Raw genomic sequence first — 25,887 nt, forward strand, 5'->3', positions numbered from 1 at the left:
CAAAATCCCCTTACCGAGATAGCTACAGTGTCTCATTGGTCATAACAAACTCCCAATGCTTAGACAGACCAGAACATGAACTTAGAGTACCTCAGGAATCGTGGAACACATGAACACTCTTTCGTTATATAATCATCACAAACCAGAACGAGGAGTAAAAGAGGACACATGCACGTTTGAAATATTTATTTACTAATGCAAGGTTTTCAAACGCAGTATCTTGTATAATACTAACAAACATATTATAAGCAACAAAGTTATCAGCATAGTTATCAGTCCATAAAAGGCGAATGGTGAGAGCATACTAATATGCTGAAATGAACAGAAATTAACAATGTCTAATTCACACTCTCCCTATTTAGCATAGTATATTATATCTATGAAGGTCTCATTTGGGTTTTATCAGGGCGGGCCCATACCTTAAAATCTCAGTGGCAGGACGATCACATCACCTCCCACCAGCTCTCTGCATGCGAAGTATATCAAGTGTGTTTTTGTGCGTTCAGCATCACAATATAAAACTCGCCTAGAGCCCGATTTTGGCAACAGCATGTGTATTATGTCTATAAGGGTGCGAAGATCAGACCTTACAATAACACTGGGCTAAGTTATCCGTGTAGCCTTCAGCACTCAGTGTGCAGACAGAGTGCAGAACAAAACTGATATCAGAGCAATAACATATTATTTCTCTAGTAAATCATGAAGCTCTGGGTTGAAAGCTAAAACAACAATTATGTGTTGTGTGCAAAAGTGAAGCAAGAATGAAAAACGGCGTGCAAATATTTAATAAACTCATGCTAACTTAACACAATATATAGAAAAGAAGTAGCTATATGACACTATAACTGGTGTTTTTTTTAGTGAATATATATATATATATATACATATATATATATATATATATATATATATATATATATATATATATATATATATATATATATATATATATATATATATTACCTACTGGCGGTCGCCAGTAGGTAGTTATAGTTAGGATTTTTTTCAATGTTAAATCTCCAAATTCTATTTGGAATAACTTTGGCACCGGTTGACGAATCTGCCTGAAAATTTCCTGAAATGGCCTCGTCGAGCTCCGGTCCTTCCTTGAAAGTTTGGGGGGGATATGTCAAGCGGGGGCCGAGATAAAAGGGGGGTCCCAAAACGCGTTTTCCCCATGTAAATTTCCATAGGGCGGTCGATTTCACTTTTAGCCCGAACGGCTGAATGGATTTCCAGCAAACTTGGCAAAATTGAAGGGACTGGTAGCCCGATGTGCCTTTGCTATGTCTCAAGATATGTGCTGCAGTGGATTTTGAGTAATTTAGGTTCAAAAAAATATATATATCTATAGGCGCTCTCCGGTGCGCGCACCGGAGTGCGCTCCAGGCGCGACACGCGACTTGCGCGCTGGGCTAAGTTATCCGTGTAGCCTTCAGCACTCAGTGTGCAGACAGAGTGCAGAACAAAACTGATATCAGAGCAATAACATATTATTTCTCTAGTAAATCATGAAGCTCTGGGTTGAAAGCTAAAACAACAATTATGTGTTGTGTGCAAAAGTGAAGCAAGAATGAAAAACGGCATGCAAATATTTAATAAACTCATGCTAACTTAACACAATATATACAAAAGAAGTAGCTATATGACACTATAACTGGTGTTTTTTTTAGTGAATATATATATATATATATATATATATATATATATATATATATATATATATATATATATATATATATATATATATATATATATATATATTACCTACTGGCGGTCGCCAGTAGGTAGTTATAGTTAGGATTTTTTTCAATGTTAAATCTCCAAATTCTATTTGGAATAACTTTGGCACCGGTTGACGAATCTGCCTGAAAATTTCCTGAAAATGGCCTCGTCGAGCTCCGGTCCTTCCTTGAAAGTTTGGGGGGGATATGTCAAGCGGGGGCCGAGATAAAAGGGGGGTCCCAAAATGCGTTTTCCCCATGTAAATTTCCATAGGGCGGTCGATTTCACTTTTAGCCCGAACGGCTGAATGGATTTCCAGCAAACTTGGCAAAATTGAAGGGACTGGTAGCCCGATGTGCCTTTGCTATGTCTCAAGATATGTGCTGCAGTGGATTTTGAGTAATTTAGGTTCAAAAAAATATATATATCTATAGGCGCTCTCCGGTGCGCGCACCGGAGTGCGCTCCAGGCGCGACACGCGACTTGCGCGCAGGAAGCTGATTGGCTCTTGGGTGTCTGTAAACATTCTAAACAGTCTGGAGCGGCCGCCATCTTGTGTCTCGGTAAAATCGAGACACAAGGGGTTTGAAAAAAAAAGGGGCAAATGACCATAAGGGGGAAGAGTAGACCCCCTCTGACCCCCTAGGTTTGATGTGGGGGCTAAAATAGGGTCCTGTGGGGCATTACATTTTTTATTTTTTTTTTCGTTTTGCGCGGGGGAAGCGCATGGTACGCGCACCGGCAAAGCACGGGGAAAATCCAGGACCATATTTATGAAGGCCTTGCGCTGCCAGTTTTGCGCCGCCTGTGCGTCAATTTTTGTGACGCACCAGCGGTGTAAAAAAATGCGCATTGTTACGCAATATTTAAAAAGTGACGCATCTATCTAGATGCGTCACTTTTTAAATATAGTGCAACGAGGCACATTTTTTTACACTGCTGGTGCGATGCGTCACTTTTCTGTGCGCACTCCTTATGACATTCAAGATGTGTCATATTTAATGTATGACGAATCATGTTGCAAGGAGTTACAGATACATCAGTATTTCTGACATATCTGTAAACATAAAAGTGACGCGAGGCAGGCGCAAGATTTTGACGCAACAGCATCCTAAAAGTGACGCAGAGAAATCTCATAGATTTCAGTACGTCGTTATTACCAAGCTTTTTGCGGGGGAATGCCCCCTCTGCATACATTATACCTGACGCAGATATAATGTGGCGCAGAGTTTTAAAAAGTGACCCATGTACCTAGATGCGTCACTTTTTAAAAATAGCGTCAGGTATAATGCATGCAGAGGGGGTGTTCTCCCGCAAAAAGCTTTGTAATAGCGACGCAGTGAAATCTTTGAGATTTCACTGCGTCACTTTTAGGATGCTGTTGTGTCAAAATCTTGCGCCTGCTTTACAGCAGGTGTTAGACTGACGCAAGACCTTTCACATGGTGCTTTTTCCATGTGAAAGGACACATTACTGGAGTTGCGTCACTTTTGTGACGCACTCCAGCAATGCGTTACTTGGAATGTCATAAGGAGTGCGCACAGAAAAGTGACGCATCGCACCAGTGGTGTAAAAAAATGTGCCTCGTTTCGTTATATTTAAAAAGTGACGTATCTAGGTAGATGGGTCACTTTTTAAAATCAAGCGCCACATTATATCTGCGTGAGGTATAATGCATGCAGAGGGGGTGTTCCCCCGCAAAAAGCTTTGTAATAGCGACGCAGTGAAATCTTTGAGATTTCACTGCGTCACTTTTAGGATGCTGTTGCGTCCTTTAAATATAGTGCAACGAGGCACATTTTATTACACTGCTGGTGCGATGCGTCACTTTTCTGTGCGCACTCCTTATGACATTCCAGATGTGTCATATTTAATGTAAGACGAATCATGTTGCAAGGAGTTACAGATACGTCAGTATTTCTGACATATCTGTAAACATGAAAGTGACGCGAGGCAGGCGCAAGATTTTGACGCAACAGCATCCTAAAAGTGACGAAGAGAAATCTCATAGATTTCAGTACGTCGTTATTACCAAGCTTTTTGCGAGGGATTGCTCCTCTGCATACATTATACCTGATGCAGATATAATGTGGCGCAGAGTTTTAAAAAGTGACCCATGTACCTAGATGCGTCACTTTTTAAAAATAGCGTCAGGTATAATGCATGCAGAGGGGGTGTTCCCCTGCAAAAAGCTTGGTAATAATGACGCAGTGCGTCACTTTTAGGATGCTGTTGCGTCAAAATCTTGCGCCTGCTTCACAGCAAACCTTTCACATGGTGCTTTTTCCATGTGAAAGGACACATTACTGGAGTTGCGTCACTTTTGTGACGCACTCCAGCAATGCGTTACTTTTGTGTTTACAGATACGTCAGAAATACTGACATATCTGTAACTCCTTGCGAATTGATTAGTCATATATTAAATATGACATATCTGGAATGTCATAAGGAGTGCGTCCAGAAAAGTGACGCATCGCTGTTTTCACGTAGCGATGCGTCACTTTTCAGAAATGAGGCCTCCAGTTTATTCACTGTGTCATAACTTTCTTTTCTAACACTCACCTTCTTTCATTCCTCCTACTTCACTTCCTTTCACCTCTCATACCTTTCTGTTCTTTCTTACTCATTCTCCTTTCAATTATCAATGCACTATATTTCACTTACTCTTCATTTTTTTAAGAACATAGCTCTTTGATGAGAATTGGAGGTAGTTCTGAAAATAACTTTTGGTTTTCTTCTTTTAACTGAACAGGAACAAAAACAGGGAATGGAAACTGCTCAACAGGAGCAAAAAGAAAACAAAAAAATTAGGGGTGGGAAGGGCAGCGATGGTTCTCCAATGCTCGAACCATGAGCAGGACACTTTGCTCCCCATAGGTGAGGAGTTGATTGCAGTATCTGCATTTGACGACCCCATGGTTAAATGCAGGTTGTATGTTTGGCACCTGCTCCTGCGATTGCTCTCTCCCAGAAGAAGTTGCTCCTCCGGTTGATGTAGAGGCCCCATCTCTGGGAACCTCTTGTGCCAGAGCCCTGACACTTTCCCGGGCAAAATTCTGGGGGTGCCTCCTCTCCACATGTCGAATCATGGTAAAGTTGCCAAAAGAGTACTTTTTTTGGGGGTTACCCCGTGACAGGACCTGTTTGCAGATCCTGCACTCCACTTTTGGTGCATTCACCTTTTTCTGGTCTGCTGGAAACTTAAAAAATTTCCAAATGAAATGCTCTTTCACCTTTGGTTGAGGAGGCTCTTCATCGATGAATTCAGGCTCATCTTCACTGCTGGATGGTCTGGCAGCCATGATTAACCAAGAAATATGCAAGAGCAAAAAGGCAGGTCTTTCAGTCACAAAAGTGAAAGAAGAAGTGAAGGAAATGGGTGGGGATTTCATTCATTGTAAAAAAAAACTGTTAGCAACCAATGAAAAGTGTTATTTTAGGGTCACATGACCCGACGCGTTTACGCTGCGCGCTCCGGAGCACTTCCGGTGCGTTTACGCAGCGCGATCGTAGGCGCTTCCGGGGCGCAAACGTGGCGCGATCGTAGGCGCTTTTGCGTGCGTTTACGCGCCGCGAACGTAGGCGCTTCCGAGGGCACTTACGTTGCGCGCCGAAGTGACGTCATCAAACTTTTACAGAAATGCATAATCATTTTCCTTATTAAAAAAAACTAATTTTATTTGTATGGTACGAAATGTTTTGCATTATTATTAACTTTTCATTCATATTTTTTTTCACGAACGACAGTAGCGCTCTGGGTGTGCTTTCAGATGAGCTCACGGAAAAGCTTACCGGATCCCTGATATGTCTGCAACCTAAATCCAGTAGCACTGGCACAGTTGGAGTGCTCCATGGCAGAGCCATCAGGTCTTTCAAGAACTTGTTCTCTGATATGGCTAGTGGATCCAGGTTGCAGGTGCCCCACAGCTCCGCCCCATATAGAGCGGCACGGACCCCTCTCGCTTTATATATTTCCACTACTGGGGCAAGGGGTTTACTAGTTGAGGAGCGTTGTTTCTTAAGTAATGAGCCTCCTTCCCTTTTGTGGCCCAGTAGCATTTTGTGGATGTGTGGAGTCCAGGAAAGGGAGTCATTGAGACGGATACCCAAGTAGTCAAATTCGGAATCTCTCTCTAATGGCTCTGAATTCAAGGTCGGAAGTCTGCCAAGATTCCTGGGGGGGTTCATGACCAGAAACTTGGTTTTATCGGTGTTAATTACTAACCCTCTCAATAGACAAAACTCCTGAAAACTATTTAGGAGACCCTGCAGACCCATGGGGGACTTTGAGATAAGAAGAGTGTCATCTGCAAAAAGCAGTGTAGGGATCAGTTTACCCGCCAAGGAGGGGGCGTCCGAGGGAGTTCTAAGCAGATGGTCAACCACACTGTTTACATAAAGCGAAAACAGGGTGGGCGCTAGGACGCATCCCTGACGGACACCCCTTCCCACAGGGATCCTATCTGTTTTTTGACCCTTCGTGCCCCAGCGCACTTGTGCAAAGTTGCCATTGTGAAGTTTTACCAGAAGGGAGAGAATGTACGAGGGCAACCCTAAGTCTAACAAGACCTTCCATAATTTCTCCCTTGGAACCTGGTCGAAGGCAGTCTTTAAGTCTATAAAGGCCAAATATAGACTGCCCCCTCCCAGCACCACCACCTTCCAGTGGAGAAGAGTTAATCTAAATGCCTGCTCGATAGTCCCAGTGCCGGAGCGGAACCCTGCTTTGAAGTCCAACCAGATGTAATTGTCGTCCAACCACTCAAAAATCCTTCGCAGGATCACCTTCCCTGCAGGGGCGGTGGGTGACATTAGAAAGTGGTGGGGCGTAAAGCGATTTGCATACAGCACCATAGCGAGCGAGCGGAGCGAGCGAGCCCGAACCCCAAAAGGGGGGTCTGGAGGGATTACCCCCCCCCCCCAAGAAAATTTTGAAAAAAAAGAAGAAAAATCGTGCATTTTCAAGCAAATTTGAGAAACCAGGAAGGTTAATAAAGCAATTGTGAAAGTGCAGTTATTACATTAACAGATGGCATAACATAGGTAGCTGCTTATTCAGTATAACCACAGAGCTTCATACATTCCGTCCTATTACGCTGCTGAATTCAGACTATAAGACTTTCATGAAAATCTCAAGTCTAAGAGTAGCAGAAGTTGCACAGCAGTTGGGAAACAGCCTTTACAAATTCAGAAACAACTGCATGGAACAAGGAATAGCAAAGCCAGACAGGGATGGTGGTGAACACAGACCCAGTAGGAGGATTTAGCCACCACCTCCTCCAACATAGTCAATCACTGGGCAATACGTTAATCGGGTCCATCATGCCAACCACTATCCAGTAAGACTACTCTCCTCAAGAGAACAAAAAACTCCACTAAATTCCAAATCAACAGAGAACAGCAAAGACGGCAGCATTCACAATAGGCGCTGAGGCCATAGGTATGGTGGGAATGTGCCATTCAAGAGCACTTAACACAATTTAACATGACCATGCGGTGTGGACCATTGCTATAAGGCCTGACCTGGTGGGCTTACCCAAGTGTCAATGTAAGAGTAAAGTACATTGATTATGCGCAATGTTTATAAAGTTCCTGCTCCAGAGAGAGAGAGCGCACTCCACTGAAACAGAACCTGGCGAACTGCATATGCTAGTCCTGGACACTGACCACAGGTTTTACATATATAGGTATATTGGTATAAGTGAGAAGTGTGGCTCAATGGTTAGAGCGGCAGACCCTGATGCAGAGGTCTAGCCCGGGACCAGGGTTCAATTCCCCGCCTCGGCGGATCTTGGGCTCAAAATTCCACAGACCTGATAATTCTCGCCTTGTGCCTATTCCAATCATGGAGTCCCACTCTGCAACTCTGGGCAATAGCTTGCTTAATCTCCACAACGGCCCCCACAACGCTAAGGATGCCTGGCCTCCACCTTGGGGGTGCCCAGGAGTGGACGCCTCACAGGGAAAGCCAGGATGGGTTCCACAGCGATATTCGTACAAGCGCCTTGAGACCCTTACGGGTGAGTAGTGCGCTATACAAGTATCAATTTACATTTACATATACACACACATATATATATATATATATATATATATATATATATATATATATATATATATATATATATATATATATATATATATATATATATATATATATATATATATATATATATTCACTGAAAAAAACATAGGTTTCACACCAGTTATAGTTTGGTGGAAATTTTACTCGCATAAAACCATTGAAATTCCCACGTTATAGTTAGTTGGACTCACTATAACTTGCACGTGCAATGCACTGCTGATGACGTCACATATTACATCACTCATAACAAGGTCAGTGACATCACTCATGACATCACTGATGACATCTCAAATGACATCACTGATGACAACATCCTTGTGACAAAGTGGCAGACCTCCTATCAGCATAAAATAACCTTTGACACACACATTCAAAAATAGAAACTAAAATTTTCTTAAAAAAGGAGAAACCAATACCAATTACAACAACTTATTAGGTAATTCCAACATCTACATACATATTCACTCATTCACCAACAGTTCTATATAGTCACTCATACATGTACTTACTCATCATATGTACTCATACACCTATACATCCTGTTACACACGGGAAACATCCGTTACAACGCGGATGTTACAACGCGGTGCTGTTACGACGCGTCTGTAACAACGCAAGTCGTTACCACGACTTGCGCTGGAGGGCGCTAGAAGATTAAAAATAGTAAATTTACCATTCCAACACCTTCCCTAGTGTCCACGGGGACTGGTGTTAGAATAGTAAATTATACTATTCGATATCCGCGCCCCCAACGCAATTCATGGTAACGACTTGCGTTGTAAGGGACGCGTTGTAACAGCACGCGTTGTGACGGTATGCGTTGTACCGTCACCAATCTGTTACACACTAATACTCATCCATATAGTTACTCACACACAAATTCACACATGCAAATAAACTATCAAAAAACCATTTACTTGATTATACTGCTATATACACACCACTAAACATACTTCTACAGAAATGGAAACATATTTACTCTCTTAAACAGTCAATTATAAAAACACAAACTCACTAACCCACCCATACACACAATCATCCACCCATACAGTCTTGCACACATGCTGTCTTCAAAATACATACAAATAGTGAGTCACTCATTCATGCATCTGTGCTCTAAGTAATATCCCCCACCGAACCATACAGACACTGATACTGATACTAAAAAAAACAACTAATAACCCATATACACACTCATGTAGCTACTCAACAACCCATGCAGCCACTAATACACAAAGTGAGACACAAATACAGTTATTTAAATATTCAAACATTACTCGCTAATATATGTATTCACTAAGATACATTTAATAAGTCAGTTAACCAATCAATTTTACACAAAAAAACATCCATTTAGACATGTATTTACCCATTTATTCTTCCATCAACCTTTAGATATACATATATAAAAAATATTTATTTTTCAGAAAGATACACATTCACTGGATGATGTCATCAGTGATGTCATTTGAGATGTCATCAGTGATGTCATGAGTGATGTCACTGACCATGTCATGAGTGATGTAATATGTGAAGTCATCAACAGTGCATTGCACGCGCAAGTTATAGTGAGTCCAACTAACTATAACGTGGGAATTTCAATGGTTTTATGCGAGTTAAATTTCCACCTAACTATAACTGGTGTGAAACCTATGGTTTTTTCAGTGAATTTAATAGGTTTTTTAAATGCTAATTCCTAACTATTGTAGCAGGAATTCCGTTCTCCTACAGAACTGTGCATAGAGACCTGGAACCTCGGTGAATTAGGATGGCCCAAAACTCACCTCAGTACCCAAAATCCCCTTACCGAGATAGCTACAGTGTCTCATTGGTCATAACAAACTCCCAATGCTTAGACAGACCAGAACATGAACTTAGAGTACCTCAGGAATCGTGGAACACATGAACACTCTTTCGTTATATAATCATCACAAACCAGAACGAGGAGTAAAAGAGGACACATGCACGTTTGAAATATTTATTTACTAATGCAAGGTTTTCAAACGCAGTATCTTGTATAATACTAACAAACATATTATAAGCAACAAAGTTATCAGCATAGTTATCAGTCCATAAAAGGCGAATGGTGAGAGCATACTAATATGCTGAAATGAACAGAAATTAACAATGTCTAATTCACACTCTCCCTATTTAGCATAGTATATTATATCTATGAAGGTCTCATTTGGGTTTTATCAGGGCGGGCCCATACCTTAAAATCTCAGTGGCAGGACGATCACATCACCTCCCACCAGCTCTCTGCATGCGAAGTATATCAAGTGTGTTTTTGTGCGTTCAGCATCACAATATAAAACTCGCCTAGAGCCCGATTTTGGCAACAGCATGTGTATTATGTCTATAAGGGTGCGAAGATCAGACCTTACAATAACACTGGGCTAAGTTATCCGTGTAGCCTTCAGCACTCAGTGTGCAGACAGAGTGCAGAACAAAACTGATATCAGAGCAATAACATATTATTTCTCTAGTAAATCATGAAGCTCTGGGTTGAAAGCTAAAACAACAATTATGTGTTGTGTGCAAAAGTGAAGCAAGAATGAAAAACGGCGTGCAAATATTTAATAAACTCATGCTAACTTAACACAATATATAGAAAAGAAGTAGCTATATGACACTATAACTGGTGTTTTTTTTAGTGAATATATATATATATATATACATATATATATATATATATATATATATATATATATATATATATATATATATATATATATATATATTACCTACTGGCGGTCGCCAGTAGGTAGTTATAGTTAGGATTTTTTTCAATGTTAAATCTCCAAATTCTATTTGGAATAACTTTGGCACCGGTTGACGAATCTGCCTGAAAATTTCCTGAAATGGCCTCGTCGAGCTCCGGTCCTTCCTTGAAAGTTTGGGGGGGATATGTCAAGCGGGGGCCGAGATAAAAGGGGGGTCCCAAAACGCGTTTTCCCCATGTAAATTTCCATAGGGCGGTCGATTTCACTTTTAGCCCGAACGGCTGAATGGATTTCCAGCAAACTTGGCAAAATTGAAGGGACTGGTAGCCCGATGTGCCTTTGCTATGTCTCAAGATATGTGCTGCAGTGGATTTTGAGTAATTTAGGTTCAAAAAAATATATATATCTATAGGCGCTCTCCGGTGCGCGCACCGGAGTGCGCTCCAGGCGCGACACGCGACTTGCGCGCTGGGCTAAGTTATCCGTGTAGCCTTCAGCACTCAGTGTGCAGACAGAGTGCAGAACAAAACTGATATCAGAGCAATAACATATTATTTCTCTAGTAAATCATGAAGCTCTGGGTTGAAAGCTAAAACAACAATTATGTGTTGTGTGCAAAAGTGAAGCAAGAATGAAAAACGGCATGCAAATATTTAATAAACTCATGCTAACTTAACACAATATATACAAAAGAAGTAGCTATATGACACTATAACTGGTGTTTTTTTTAGTGAATATATATATATATATATATATATATATATATATATATATATATATATATATATTACCTACTGGCGGTCGCCAGTAGGTAGTTATAGTTAGGATTTTTTTCAATGTTAAATCTCCAAATTCTATTTGGAATAACTTTGGCACCGGTTGACGAATCTGCCTGAAAATTTCCTGAAAATGGCCTCGTCGAGCTCCGGTCCTTCCTTGAAAGTTTGGGGGGGATATGTCAAGCGGGGGCCGAGATAAAAGGGGGGTCCCAAAATGCGTTTTCCCCATGTAAATTTCCATAGGGCGGTCGATTTCACTTTTAGCCCGAACGGCTGAATGGATTTCCAGAAAACTTGGCAAAATTGAAGGGACTGGTAGCCCGATGTGCCTTTGCTATGTCTCAAGATATGTGCTGCAGTGGATTTTGAGTAATTTAGGTTCAAAAAAATATATATATCTATAGGCGCTCTCCGGTGCGCGCACCGGAGTGCGCTCCAGGCGCGACACGCGACTTGCGCGCAGGAAGCTGATTGGCTCTTGGGTGTCTGTAAACATTCTAAACAGTCTGGAGCGGCCGCCATCTTGTGTCTCGGTAAAATCGAGACACAAGGGGTTTGAAAAAAAAAGGGGCAAATGACCATAAGGGGGAAGAGTAGACCCCCTCTGACCCCCTAGGTTTGATGTGGGGGCTAAAATAGGGTCCTGTGGGGCATTACATTTTTTATTTTTTTTTTCGTTTTGCGCGGGGGAAGCGCATGGTACGCGCACCGGCAAAGCACGGGGAAAATCCAGGACCATATTTATGAAGGCCTTGCGCTGCCAGTTTTGCGCCGCCTGTGCGTCAATTTTTGTGACGCACCAGCGGTGTAAAAAAATGCGCATTGTTACGCAATATTTAAAAAGTGACGCATCTATCTAGATGCGTCACTTTTTAAATATAGTGCAACGAGGCACATTTTTTTACACTGCTGGTGCGATGCGTCACTTTTCTGTGCGCACTCCTTATGACATTCAAGATGTGTCATATTTAATGTATGACGAATCATGTTGCAAGGAGTTACAGATACATCAGTATTTCTGACATATCTGTAAACATAAAAGTGACGCGAGGCAGGCGCAAGATTTTGACGCAACAGCATCCTAAAAGTGACGCAGAGAAATCTCATAGATTTCAGTACGTCGTTATTACCAAGCTTTTTGCGGGGGAATGCCCCCTCTGCATACATTATACCTGACGCAGATATAATGTGGCGCAGAGTTTTAAAAAGTGACCCATGTACCTAGATGCGTCACTTTTTAAAAATAGCGTCAGGTATAATGCATGCAGAGGGGGTGTTCTCCCGCAAAAAGCTTTGTAATAGCGACGCAGTGAAATCTTTGAGATTTCACTGCGTCACTTTTAGGATGCTGTTGTGTCAAAATCTTGCGCCTGCTTTACAGCAGGTGTTAGACTGACGCAAGACCTTTCACATGGTGCTTTTTCCATGTGAAAGGACACATTACTGGAGTTGCGTCACTTTTGTGACGCACTCCAGCAATGCGTTACTTGGAATGTCATAAGGAGTGCGCACAGAAAAGTGACGCATCGCACCAGTGGTGTAAAAAAATGTGCCTCGTTTCGTTATATTTAAAAAGTGACGTATCTAGGTAGATGGGTCACTTTTTAAAATCAAGCGCCACATTATATCTGCGTGAGGTATAATGCATGCAGAGGGGGTGTTCCCCCGCAAAAAGCTTTGTAATAGCGACGCAGTGAAATCTTTGAGATTTCACTGCGTCACTTTTAGGATGCTGTTGCGTCCTTTAAATATAGTGCAACGAGGCACATTTTATTACACTGCTGGTGCGATGCGTCACTTTTCTGTGCGCACTCCTTATGACATTCCAGATGTGTCATATTTAATGTAAGACGAATCATGTTGCAAGGAGTTACAGATACGTCAGTATTTCTGACATATCTGTAAACATGAAAGTGACACGAGGCAGGCGCAAGATTTTGACGCAACAGCATCCTAAAAGTGACGAAGAGAAATCTCATAGATTTCAGTACGTCGTTATTACCAAGCTTTTTGCGAGGGATTGCTCCTCTGCATACATTATACCTGATGCAGATATAATGTGGCGCAGAGTTTTAAAAAGTGACCCATGTACCTAGATGCGTCACTTTTTAAAAATAGCGTCAGGTATAATGCATGCAGAGGGGGTGTTCCCCTGCAAAAAGCTTGGTAATAATGACGCAGTGCGTCACTTTTAGGATGCTGTTGCGTCAAAATCTTGCGCCTGCTTCACAGCAAACCTTTCACATGGTGCTTTTTCCATGTGAAAGGACACATTACTGGAGTTGCGTCACTTTTGTGACGCACTCCAGCAATGCGTTACTTTTGTGTTTACAGATACGTCAGAAATACTGACATATCTGTAACTCCTTGCGAATTGATTAGTCATATATTAAATATGACATATCTGGAATGTCATAAGGAGTGCGTCCAGAAAAGTGACGCATCGCTGTTTTCACGTAGCGATGCGTCACTTTTCAGAAATGAGGCCTCCAGTTTATTCACTGTGTCATAACTTTCTTTTCTAACACTCACCTTCTTTCATTCCTCCTACTTCACTTCCTTTCACCTCTCATACCTTTCTGTTCTTTCTTACTCATTCTCCTTTCAATTATCAATGCACTATATTTCACTTACTCTTCATTTTTTTAAGAACATAGCTCTTTGATGAGAATTGGAGGTAGTTCTGAAAATAACTTTTGGTTTTCTTCTTTTAACTGAACAGGAACAAAAACAGGGAATGGAAACTGCTCAACAGGAGCAAAAAGAAAACAAAAAAATTAGGGGTGGGAAGGGCAGCGATGGTTCTCCAATGCTCGAACCATGAGCAGGACACTTTGCTCCCCATAGGTGAGGAGTTGATTGCAGTATCTGCATTTGACGACCCCATGGTTAAATGCAGGTTGTATGTTTGGCACCTGCTCCTGCGATTGCTCTCTCCCAGAAGAAGTTGCTCCTCCGGTTGATGTAGAGGCCCCATCTCTGGGAACCTCTTGTGCCAGAGCCCTGACACTTTCCCGGGCAAAATTCTGGGGGTGCCTCCTCTCCACATGTCGAATCATGGTAAAGTTGCCAAAAGAGTACTTTTTTTGGGGGTTACCCCGTGACAGGACCTGTTTGCAGATCCTGCACTCCACTTTTGGTGCATTCACCTTTTTCTGGTCTGCTGGAAACTTAAAAAATTTCCAAATGAAATGCTCTTTCACCTTTGGTTGAGGAGGCTCTTCATCGATGAATTCAGGCTCATCTTCACTGCTGGATGGTCTGGCAGCCATGATTAACCAAGAAATATGCAAGAGCAAAAAGGCAGGTCTTTCAGTCACAAAAGTGAAAGAAGAAGTGAAGGAAATGGGTGGGGATTTCATTCATTGTAAAAAAAAACTGTTAGCAACCAATGAAAAGTGTTATTTTAGGGTCACATGACCCGACGCGTTTACGCTGCGCGCTCCGGAGCACTTCCGGTGCGTTTACGCAGCGCGATCGTAGGCGCTTCCGGGGCGCAAACGTGGCGCGATCGTAGGCGCTTTTGCGTGCGTTTACGCGCCGCGAACGTAGGCGCTTCCGAGGGCACTTACGTTGCGCGCCGAAGTGACGTCATCAAACTTTTACAGAAATGCATAATCATTTTCCTTATTAAAAAAAACTAATTTTATTTGTATGGTACGAAATGTTTTGCATTATTATTAACTTTTCATTCATATTTTTTTTCACGAACGACAGTAGCGCTCTGGGTGCGCTTTCAGATGAGCTCACGGAAAAGCTTACCGGAGAGCTTAGCTGAAAGCTTCCCGGAGCGCGCACCCAGAGCGCAAAAGAAAAAAATTATATAAAAAAAATGAATACTTTAAAAAAAACAGCAAATTGTAAAAAAAAAAAAAAGGTTAGAAACTCGATATACAAAGGAATTAGCATTTTAAAAACCTATGAAATTCAATGAAAAAACCATAGGTTTAACACCAGTTATAGTTAGCTGGAAATTTTACTGATATAAAACCATTGAAATTCCCACGTTATAGTTAGATGGACTCACTATAACTTGCGCGTGCAATGCACTGCTGATGACGTCACATATTACATCACTCATGACATGGTCAGTGACATCACTCATGACATCACTGATGACATCATCCTTGAGACAGAGTGACAGACCTCCTTTCAGTGTAATGTAACCCATGAAACACATATTCAAAAATAGAAATTAACATTTTCAAAAAAATGGAGATACACATAAAAGTTACAACAACCAATTACATTAATTCCACCATCTATATACACATCCACTCATTCACCAACAGTTCTATATAGTCACTCATACATATACTCACTCATCATATGTAGTGATACACCTATACATCCTGTTACACACCAACAGTCATCCAAAAGTTACTCTCAAACATACTCACACATGCAAGTAAACTATTGAACATCCATTTATTTGCATATACATCTAAACACACACTACCACCTTACTTCTAAGGAAACTTACACATACTTACTCTCTTAAACAATCACTTATAGAAACACATACTTATTTAAACAGGAACTCTTACAATCTCTTACTCTCACATATACTCACTTATATACATCAATATTCACATATACTAGATTAAAACATATGTAGTTACTGATAAAGACACTAGTGAGACAGTCATTCACGCAGTAACACACACATATACACACTCATCCACCCATACAGTCCTGCACATATGCTGTCTTCAAAACACATACAAAGAGAGAGTCAGTCATTCATGCATCTATGTGATAAGTAATACCCCCACCAAACCATACAAACACTCATACTGATACTAAAAAAACATCTAATAACCCATATACCTACACATGTAGCTACTCACCAACCCATGCAGCCACTTATAAACAAAGTGAAACACTAATACATATATTTAAATATTTAAACATTACTCACTAATATATGTATTCACTAACATACACTTAATAAGCCAGTTAACCAATCAATTTTTTTTTAAAAACCATCCATTTAGACACTTATTTAAACATTTATTCTTCCATCAACTTTTACATATACATATATAAAATATATTTATTTTTCAGAAAGACACACATTCACTGGATGGTGTCATCAGTGATGTCATGAGTGATGTCACTGACCATGTCATGAGTGATGTAATATGTGACGTCATCAGCAGTGCATTGCACGCGCAAGTTATAGTGAGTCCATCTAACTATAACGTGGGAATTTCAATGGTTTTATATCAGTAAAATTTAAAGCTAACTATAACTGGTGTCAAACCTATGGTTTTTTCAGTGAATATATATATATATATATATATATATATATATATATATATATATATATATATATATATATATATATATATATATATATATATATATATATATATATATATATATATATATATGTATATATATATATATATATGTATATATATATATATATATGTATATATATATATATATATATATATAACATTTATATGGCAAAATGAAACCCCTCATTTTGTTCCTTTTCAAATTAAATGTATTATGTGTTCCCACTTTATTCTAATCAAGATGACTTCAGGTGTGCCATACTTTTGTCATAAGTAAGACTGTTAGCGTTCTAGTTGTTCTTTAGAACACTCTGGGACATTCTGTCATTGGGCTATAGTTGGGCTACATCTGGCTGATATTTGGGCTACATTTGGGCTCTTTTGTCTCTGGTGGCCATCTTGGGAGACTGCATATCAGAATTTTTTTAATGAAATATAAGAGGATTTGAGAAGTCACTCAAAATGTGCCCTAATTTTTCTTTCTTCGGCACTAATCATAATTTCTATGGCAAAATGAACCCCCTCATTTTGTTCCTTTGCAAATTAAATGTTTTAAGTGTTAACACTTTATTCCAATCAAGATGACTTCAGGTGTGCCATACTTTTTCATAAGTAAGACTGTTAGCGCTCTAGTTGTTCTTTCATTGGGCTATAGTTGGGCTACATCTGGCTGATATTTGGGCTACATTTGTTTTTTTTGCCTCTGGTGGCCATCTTTGGGCTACATTGGGCTACATTTGGGCTCTAACATATATATAGCCCAATGTAGCCAATATATATTTTTTCAAAGTTAATTTTCGTAAAAACCACTGGAGCATATATCTTGAGACATAGCAAAGGCACATCGGGCTACCAGTCTCTACAATTTTGCCAAGTGTGGTGGAAATCCATTCTGCCGTTCAGGCTAAAAGTGAGGTTGACCGCCCTATGGAAATTAACAAAGGGAAAACACGTTTTGGGACCCCCCTTTTATCTCGGCCCCCGCTTGACGAATCCCCCCCAAACTTTCAGGGAAGGACTGGAGCGCCGCAAAGCAAATATGAGGAAATTTCCAGGCAGATTCCTCAACCGGCGCCAACGTTATTCCCAATAGAATGTTGAGATTTTGCATTGAAAAAAATCCTAACTATAACTACCTACTGGCGACCGCCAGTAGGTAATATATATATGTATATAAAACCTGTGGTCAGTGTCCAGGACTAGGACTAGGCATCTTTATAAATGTGACTTGTAGTCACGGTAAGTGTGCAGGTCTGAGCTCAATTCACCAACATAATTTATTGTCAGAACCTGGATTAGTATCATGGTTCATTGTCTTGGATTAGAGTCATGGTGCATGGCCCTGAATTAAAGCCATGCTTCATTACCCTGGATTAGAGTCATAGTTAACTGTATATGAAGGGTCTAGTCTTAGGCCTGCAAACAGACCATAAATCATGTATATCAAACCGTCCATTGTTTGTCCTACATGCAAACTATAAGCCACATATGTGAAATGATCAAGTCTTTGGACTGCACATGGTCCTGAAGTCACATGTATGATAGGTCCAGTCTGAGACCTGCAGACTGACTACAAGTGACAGATATGAAAATGTCAATCTGAGACCCACACATTGAGCATACGTCACACAAATAAAAAGGTTTTACTCCTTTACTGGCACTGATCACAGGCCACGTGTATGAGCTTTTCTAGTAACAAATCTGCACATTTGCAACACATTACATCTATCAAAACATCCAGTCCTAGAACAGTACCCTGACCACAAGACGTATTTATGAAAGTGTACATTGCTTGACTGTGAACTGATCACAGGTCACACATATAAAAAGGTTTAAACCTTGACCTGCATACTGACCGGAGTCTACGTATAAGAAGGACATCCTGTGTTATGCATGCACACTCTCTACTGTTCATCTTTGTGGGAAGTGTGGTCTCAAACCTGCAAAGTAGCTACAATTCATTGTATAGTAAATGCAAAACATAGTTATTGGCCTGCACAATGGCTTTCTACAGGTAGAATTAATAAAAACAGTCTACAAGGGAACTGTTTTATGCTCTTGCTCCATTTATGTGTTTTTTCACAAACAACTTGCCCGTGTTTTTTGAGGAAGTTTCCCGAGAGCGCCACCATCCTCTAGCCTTTTTTTTCAATACATCCCTCCCTCAAAACAATTTAAAAGTACACCATGACCCTCCCTGTCCATTATATTCTTTTTGAAAGATTCTATAGTGTCTTAAAAATAAATCACAAGCCTAAGGATCTTGACCACAAGACAAAGTATGCGGAGGTCATATCACAAGGCCAGCTTCCAAGTCATTCCTTTGTTAATAGTGCAGATAAGAAAGAGTTTGAAAGGTCCAAAGTCACATGTCGCATTCTTTCACGCCCAAATCATGGCCTTTTGTATTCAAGCCTACTCAACAACAAGCATTTGCAATTTGCATTTGCAATTTGCATTTGTATTCAAGTCTACTCAACAACAAGCATTTGCAATACAATCGGTCTCGCCTTTGGGACCATATATGTATCGAGCTATACAGCAGATTAGCCTGGGTGCTGAAACATCTATTATTCTTTAACATGGGAAATAAGCACCAAACTGCGTGACACGTCAGGATTGGGAACACATGCTGACAGAAAACACACATATAAAACACACATACAGACACATTCAAGCCACACATACAAGAGAGGCACACAACATACACACCACACATACAACACAGCAGACACGCCTGCACAGATCACCCAGAGCACACAATGCACCCACAACAACATGTTCTATGTTAATATAACATACAGATAGGACCGAAAGCACCACTCATAAAACGAGCATGCTCGCGGGATGGTCGAGACAGCTGCCGGGGAAGTGGACACTGTTGAGGCTGCAGGTACCCTCGCTGCTCGAGACTCTACGAGGAAGGACAGGACCACCCGGCAAGTATTTCAATCTCTCTTTCTATTCTGTGGTTAGGTGTGACTAGCGACGCACTGCCTCAACTCTCGGTAAAGGGGCAGCAGTACACACATAGGCAGCTGCACTACACCTGTTGTAGGTACAGGTACTTCTATGGTTTTGCAGGTGCATGCGTGGCTTTTGTTTCTCCTTTCTGTTGTAATACCACTGGTCATCTCCCGGATGGAGGGAAGAGTGGTGCTGTTATTGTTGTATAATGTTAGGCAAAGTGTTGGGCTGTCTAGCCATTTGTTCTGCACAGTAGCTCTTGCTAAGATGGTGTTATTGTCCAGACTCCCCTAATTTTTGCAAACATTCCACTGCAACGCAATCTTCATTTCTTTCAACAACTTTTATTGTTGCTGACAGAATGGATATGGGGCCTGCCACAAACAGAAGAAAGGTGGCATTAGACATCTTAGATCTTCCTTTGGATGGAGGGATGGAGGGAGGAGTGGGGGGGCCATCACTGATCAAATATTATTTAGCGACACAGCTTCAATTGTTGCCAGATGGTTTAGGCCTGGTGTACCTTTGGCGTTCACCTATTTACAGATCGAATTGGCCCCTACGGGTGTTAAGGAATATGACCTTGAGAAGAAGTGCAGGGCTCAAGCTGCCGCCATCCTGCACCATGTGGCACTATACAACTGCCACTGATATATTACATTATAAAGAACAACTGGTAAACTGAATAATCAATAAAGACAATTAAAAAAAGACCAAATTGGAGGAGCTACGACACCAACCAAGATGGCCGCATAGTCTCCCGGCTCCGCTGACCCCTGTCCTACGCTTGCTTATCCTGTCGAATATCCTGATCTCCTGCCCCGGATTCATGTGGGTGAACTAGTCTGCATCCCGATGGTGTGATCATGGAATTTTTCTGATGTTCTGGTGTGAAGTAACATCGAAAATGTTATGAGGCCTAACCCAGACATGAAGCCGGGGTCTTGATTGCTGGTCTACCCGGGTCCAAAGTGAACAACAACGGACTGCCGAAGGTGGTTGGGTCCGGTCCTTGGAACTCTCGAAAATTTCTCTGAACTACTTTGCAACCATCTGCTGCCTGGTGCTGTGCCTGAGGTGAGGTGACGGGTGGTGCGCGGTGCTGCGTTGCGGGGGGCCCCGGCCCGGAGGCCCGGCACTGGCACCGCTGGTGCCCTGGGGTAGGGGTCCCGCCGCGCGTCGCTGCATGTTGTTGGCCCGTCCCTCACGGCCTGTTTCTGCTCCGGCGTATCCTGCCCCGGAGAGGGGGCCTCTCCGTGGGGATTGTTATGCCTGCGGCCGTATGGAACCTGGCGGAATGGACTCAATGTGGCCCTTCCTTGCGGATGGTAATGGCGGAACTTGCGGCGCTTAATGCAATGGTGAGGGCCCAGGTCAATCATTGGCTGTCGGCAACAGATGGGATCATAGGACCGGGAACAAGCCCTGACTTGATCTTTGAGACCCGGCGGCCGACTTGCCCCCTGTTGGAAGCCCTACTGGTGCGTTTGGACCCTGTGCTGGAAACTGTGCCTGCCCCCGAAGAAATGGAATTCATTGTGTGTGCTGAGATTGGTGACTCTTTCACGTTCTCGGAAACATCGGTCCTACAGTTATCGGAGCATTTCACTGCTTCCCCCATCCTGGACACTGTTGGCCCACACTTTGATCTGTGTCGGAACGAGTCGCACCCCCTCCCCAATCGGTCTCCCAACATGGCGGATGGAACGATGCTTGGCTTCGGGGACGGGGAGGGACATCGTTGGTGCAAGCCGTGTGCGTTGGGATCTGCTATTTCTCTCCCATTTGCTGACTCAAGCTCCGGCTGTTTCTGTGTGAACTTTGACTTTCCGGGGATGGGGCTTTTCTTATACGAGGGACTCGGTAACTTTGTTAGACGGGGCCAAGGCTGAGATTGTGGGTTGAATCGTTTACGATGGATCTATTGGTGACGGGACTGCTTCATTAACAGACGGATTCCGGGGCGGGGGGTTTGTGGTTCCCCCCGGGGTATTTTTGTATGGTGGACAACTTTACTTGTGTTGGCTTAGGGGGGCCCCTTTGATAGGGCGGGGCGGAGAGACCGGGAGCGCATAGACTATCGCCCTCCTCCGCTTCCCCGTTGGGTGGGGTTTTCTTTCTTTCTCTTTTTTCTCTTCTTCATCTATATTTCGGGTTTGGTTCTCGGGCGACAGGCACACTGCTGGGGGGGGGCCGTAGTCATCTGCAGGGGTGCAGGGTGGGGGTTTGGGGGAGGGGATTTTTCGTTTTTATTTTGTTTCTATGGCCTTTTTTCTCTTCTCTTATCTTTCTTTGTCTTTTTCTTTTTCTGGGTCAGTGCAGTGGGTTTCCTTTGGTATCAATCCCTGCTTTTTCATCTGTGCCTCAATTTTCGTGATGTTCTCTGGGTCTTAGGGCAGGTGACTGCAGGCGCGAATTGACCGTAATACTCCTACACATCCTGAACCTCCTGTTTCAGCGCCATTGCTTTGATCGATTACTGTTTACTGTTGACACGTTTACTATTCTGCCTGCCATTTTTCGCTGCTGGGAAATTGTTCGGCACCTGATCCTTCCATCTTATACTATAAAATGAAAACCTTTTATATCCTGTTTTTCTAATTGTGCTGATCAGTAGTGGCCAAGAGTACGCTAACATGGAGATTCTGCTCCCCGAGGTGCTACATGTGATTAAAATTGCTCTCTGTTAATCTAACTGCTTAGCGGCCGGCCCCGGGGGTTGTAGGCCCATACTTGTATTTGGTTTAACTGTCAATAAAGGTTTTCAACAAAAAAAAAAGACCAAATTGGAAAAAAAAAGTTCCTAGTCCGAAAGGAACTTTGGCAATTTTAGGAAACCTACTCGGAGAAGAAATCTGTTTTGCAGGCTCTTTTTTATGGGCTAACGTGGAAACCAGATCAGTGAAAGAAGGATGTGTATTACAACCCAAGGCCAAATGTCTCAAAGACTAATCTTATTAGGTCATGAGCAGGAAGGGGAGCGGTAGATGAATGGATTTTACATTGTGGGGAACACTGAAAACCTGAAAAGTGAAAGAATACTTGCCCTGCCCCTGGCGCTGGCAACCAACCCACGCTATTCCGCTGTGTAACGGACATTCTATTCCACATATTTAAAATGTAATATTAGAACTGAAAGACCCTGCAGTGAAAGTGAAGGTGCTGCTGCTGCATTGTGGCGGGACATTACGCTCTCTTGCTGCTCCGAATGAGACAGGATTTAAAACGGTGTCTCCTATACAGATTACATTCTACAAAATTTTACAGCTGATGAATACACTCCATTTCATAAAAACTTCTCTTTCCCAGGAAAAACGTCTCTAAAAACAAAGATTTTTATACCAAATAAATAGAGCATGGAAACCGCTTAGAAGCTGAACAAGAACTTTCATTCAAACCGCATGAAGGAATCAGAATTAAAATAGGAATGGTCAAATTTAGATCAGGCAGCATTGGCCATTAATGTGGCATTTTCAAAAGATTATTGGAGGAAATGTGCTATTGAGAATTGGGAATATTGTAAGTAAACAAAAGATTCTCCGTACACTCATCAGTTAGGCATGATATCGTAGGTTTAAATAGCCAGCTGTTGTGTCCTATGGAGTTGTGGAGAACCAGGCACACATCAGTGAAAGGTAAAACCACGTGCAGCAATAAATGCGACACACAGCTTACTTGGTTTGTTGATAGGTCTGGTGTCACGAGGCCTATAACCTTCTTTTATTTACTCCCCACCACGTGACGCAGGGATGTGCCGTTTTTTTAACCTGCAAGCCTACCACCAGGTACACTCCTGTCCCGGTTCTCCCAATGGTGGGGCCGCGACATTACAGCTAGCCAAAAGCAAAGCCTGAGAGATTAGTAAAATCTTAAACCATAAAGAAATTAAAATCCTCAGGTCATGCTCACCATTGCTGTTAGAATCAATTAAATAATTTGCACATACAGAGTTACAACATGGAAGTTAACGGTGTGGGCCATATAATTCAACTAAACACTTAAGTGGCCATTCTCATGTTACAGTTGGATCCGTTACTGATTAAGCATACCTCGCTGAAGTTATGATTAGGAGGCTTCCCCAGGGACTGTCCCAGTTGAATGCTATATCGAAACAGGTTTTTGACACTTAAGTACTCTTTGGGCTCGGACAGTGTAAATAAAAATAGAAGTAAGATGCCATAAATCAGTTCCTAATTCTGACTAGTGCTGGCCTCTGGACTTTTTGTTTTTAATCTGAGGATATTTATTTGCCACTTGTTTCCCCTTTGGCTATGCAGCATAATATATAGCACTTAATGAGCCCTTTCTTTTTGGAACCATGGATAAACAATGATATGCTATAACTGAAAGTGTGAGGACCTGTCACAGACTCTTTAATATCCACTGACAAGAACACTTTAAAATTATTTTAAGCTAGTAATTGGAATTAGGTATTCAATTGAAAACTGACAATATTGATCTATGTACAACTGTTAGACGGGGACCTGGAGGGTCGGCCGAGGACAAGGGGAGAGGCCTCCGGGGAGGACCGTCTCCAGCGATCGTACAGACAAGTAACTTCCCCCCCACAGATGGACACCACACAAGGATAAGGTAAACGCTTTTTATATGCAGTTCTTGAAGCAAAGTATCACGGTACAGTGAGATCAGGACACAAGGGTCCTCTCAATTCTAGTCTCTGGAAGGGAAAGGGGGTAGCGGGACAGTCTTGGTACCGATCTGGTATGGAAATGGGGTGATGGGTAGCTCACAATCCTCGAGCTCGGAGTTCTAGAAGGTCGGGCCGCGGCAGCGCCAGCAGGTCCCGATGCGGCTGTAGGTTGCAGAGGGCCGCGGCAGCGCCAGCAGGTCCCGATGAGGATGTAGGTTGCAAAGGGCCGCGGCAGTGCCAGCAGGTCCCGATGAGGATGTAGGTTGCAAAGGGCCGCGGCAGTGCCAGCAGGTCCCGACGAGGATGTAGGGTGCAAAGGGCCACGGCAGCGCCAGCAGGTCCCGACGAGGATGTAGGTTGCAAAGGGCCGCGGCAGCGCCAGCAGGTCCCGACGAGGATGAAGGTTGCAGAAAGCCGCGGCAGCGCCAGCAGGCAGGACGACGGTTCACAAGACAGGGCTGCGGCAGCGCCAGCAGTCCGTCAAGGATGAGTTCTTCACGGTGTCTCTCAACTCCAGGATACAACTGCCTTCCTGCTCTGGAGCTGCCCCAGTTATAGGTCTGGCGCCCTTTGATGTCTGGACCCTCGCACTTGGAGGTCGGGAGGTCCGGGATGAGGGAGTCCAGACACCCAGCAGGGGGGTGGAGCCAGCGCCCGGGGAGGCTGGGGGCGATCGGCACCTGGCGGGGGAGAGCCATCGACACTCCTCTCTCCCCTTGACCTGCCAAGTGGTCCGTTCACCTCCTGGGTGGATGGTGGTGCCGGGATGTCAGGGCCTCGCCAGGCCCAGGGTTGGGGTCGAGCTGAGGCCAGGCGGCCTCGTGGTGCAGTGTCCAAGATGGCGGCTGGGCCGGGCAATGGTGCTGACGGTGGCCCGGGCCAGGGATACAGAGATGTCCGGGAGCAGGCGTCCCGTAGGGGACGGGTTGCGGGTTGCTTCTGTGGGTCGTCGGGGTTGTTCTTCGGGTGGCACCGGGAGAGCCGGTGTCCGGGCTCTGTCATGCGGGGAGGGAGCGGGCCCTTCACGAGGCCTGTCCAACAACAACACATTGCCGATTTTCTCTATTATAAGAAGAAAGAAACTTGGAAGTGCAAAGATAGGCGGGGTACCTGAAAGAAGAGCTTGTAAGGCGGAATACGGATACGGAGGTCGCCTCGGTAACCCCATGTGAGGAGACCTTAGGTGTCGATGACATATGGGTAGGCTCCAGTGAGTGAAGTGTCTGTCGGACGTCTGCTGCTCACTCAGCTGCCTGCACGCACGTGGCGACGACTCACTGGACTCAGCAACTAAAAGTACCCTGCAACAGTCAGAAACTCAAACTGAAACTACTGAAAAAGTGACAACAACGTCACGGCGCTCTCAAATCCTGAATGCCCAATCACTGCTTGGCTTCACATGCTGTGATTGGCCATGATATGCAGTCAGTGCTGAGGCAGTGTGCCACCCATCACCAGCCAATCCTGGCGCTGCATGCAGCACCAGGATTGGCTAGGGGGGCACACTGACTACTCGCCCTCGGGTGCCTTTGAAACCCAGGGCCCGGCAATAGCAGCACCCCCCCGGCCCCTTCGGTCCCTCTCAGTGTCAGCCTTGTAACGCGCATGCGTGGGCTAGGTGCCACCCTAAAATCCTCATGCGCAGAGAAAG

At 43.1% G+C, this 25,887-nt stretch overlaps 1 protein-coding gene across 2 annotated transcripts in view; it reads left to right on the plus strand.

Annotated features, from left to right (window-relative positions):
* The window catches only part of LOC147690170 (cholesterol 24-hydroxylase-like), a 440,216-nt gene that overhangs the window by 330,720 nt on the left and 83,609 nt on the right, over positions 1-25,887 (plus strand). Inside the window, exon 13 of one of the 2 annotated variants that reach the window (XR_015299935.1) lies at positions 5,642-6,676. The exons of the other annotated variant lie outside the window; for it this stretch is intronic. The gene's annotated coding sequence lies outside the window, so the exon portion shown is untranslated. Of the gene's footprint in view, positions 1-5,641; positions 6,677-25,887 lie in introns of those variants that run through there. 2 annotated transcript variants of the gene reach the window in all.

The sequence above is a fragment of the Lissotriton vulgaris genome, chromosome 9 (assembly GCF_964263255.1).
Source record: "Lissotriton vulgaris chromosome 9, aLisVul1.2, whole genome shotgun sequence".
In the NCBI taxonomy this organism is placed as follows: Eukaryota; Metazoa; Chordata; class Amphibia; order Caudata; family Salamandridae; genus Lissotriton; species Lissotriton vulgaris.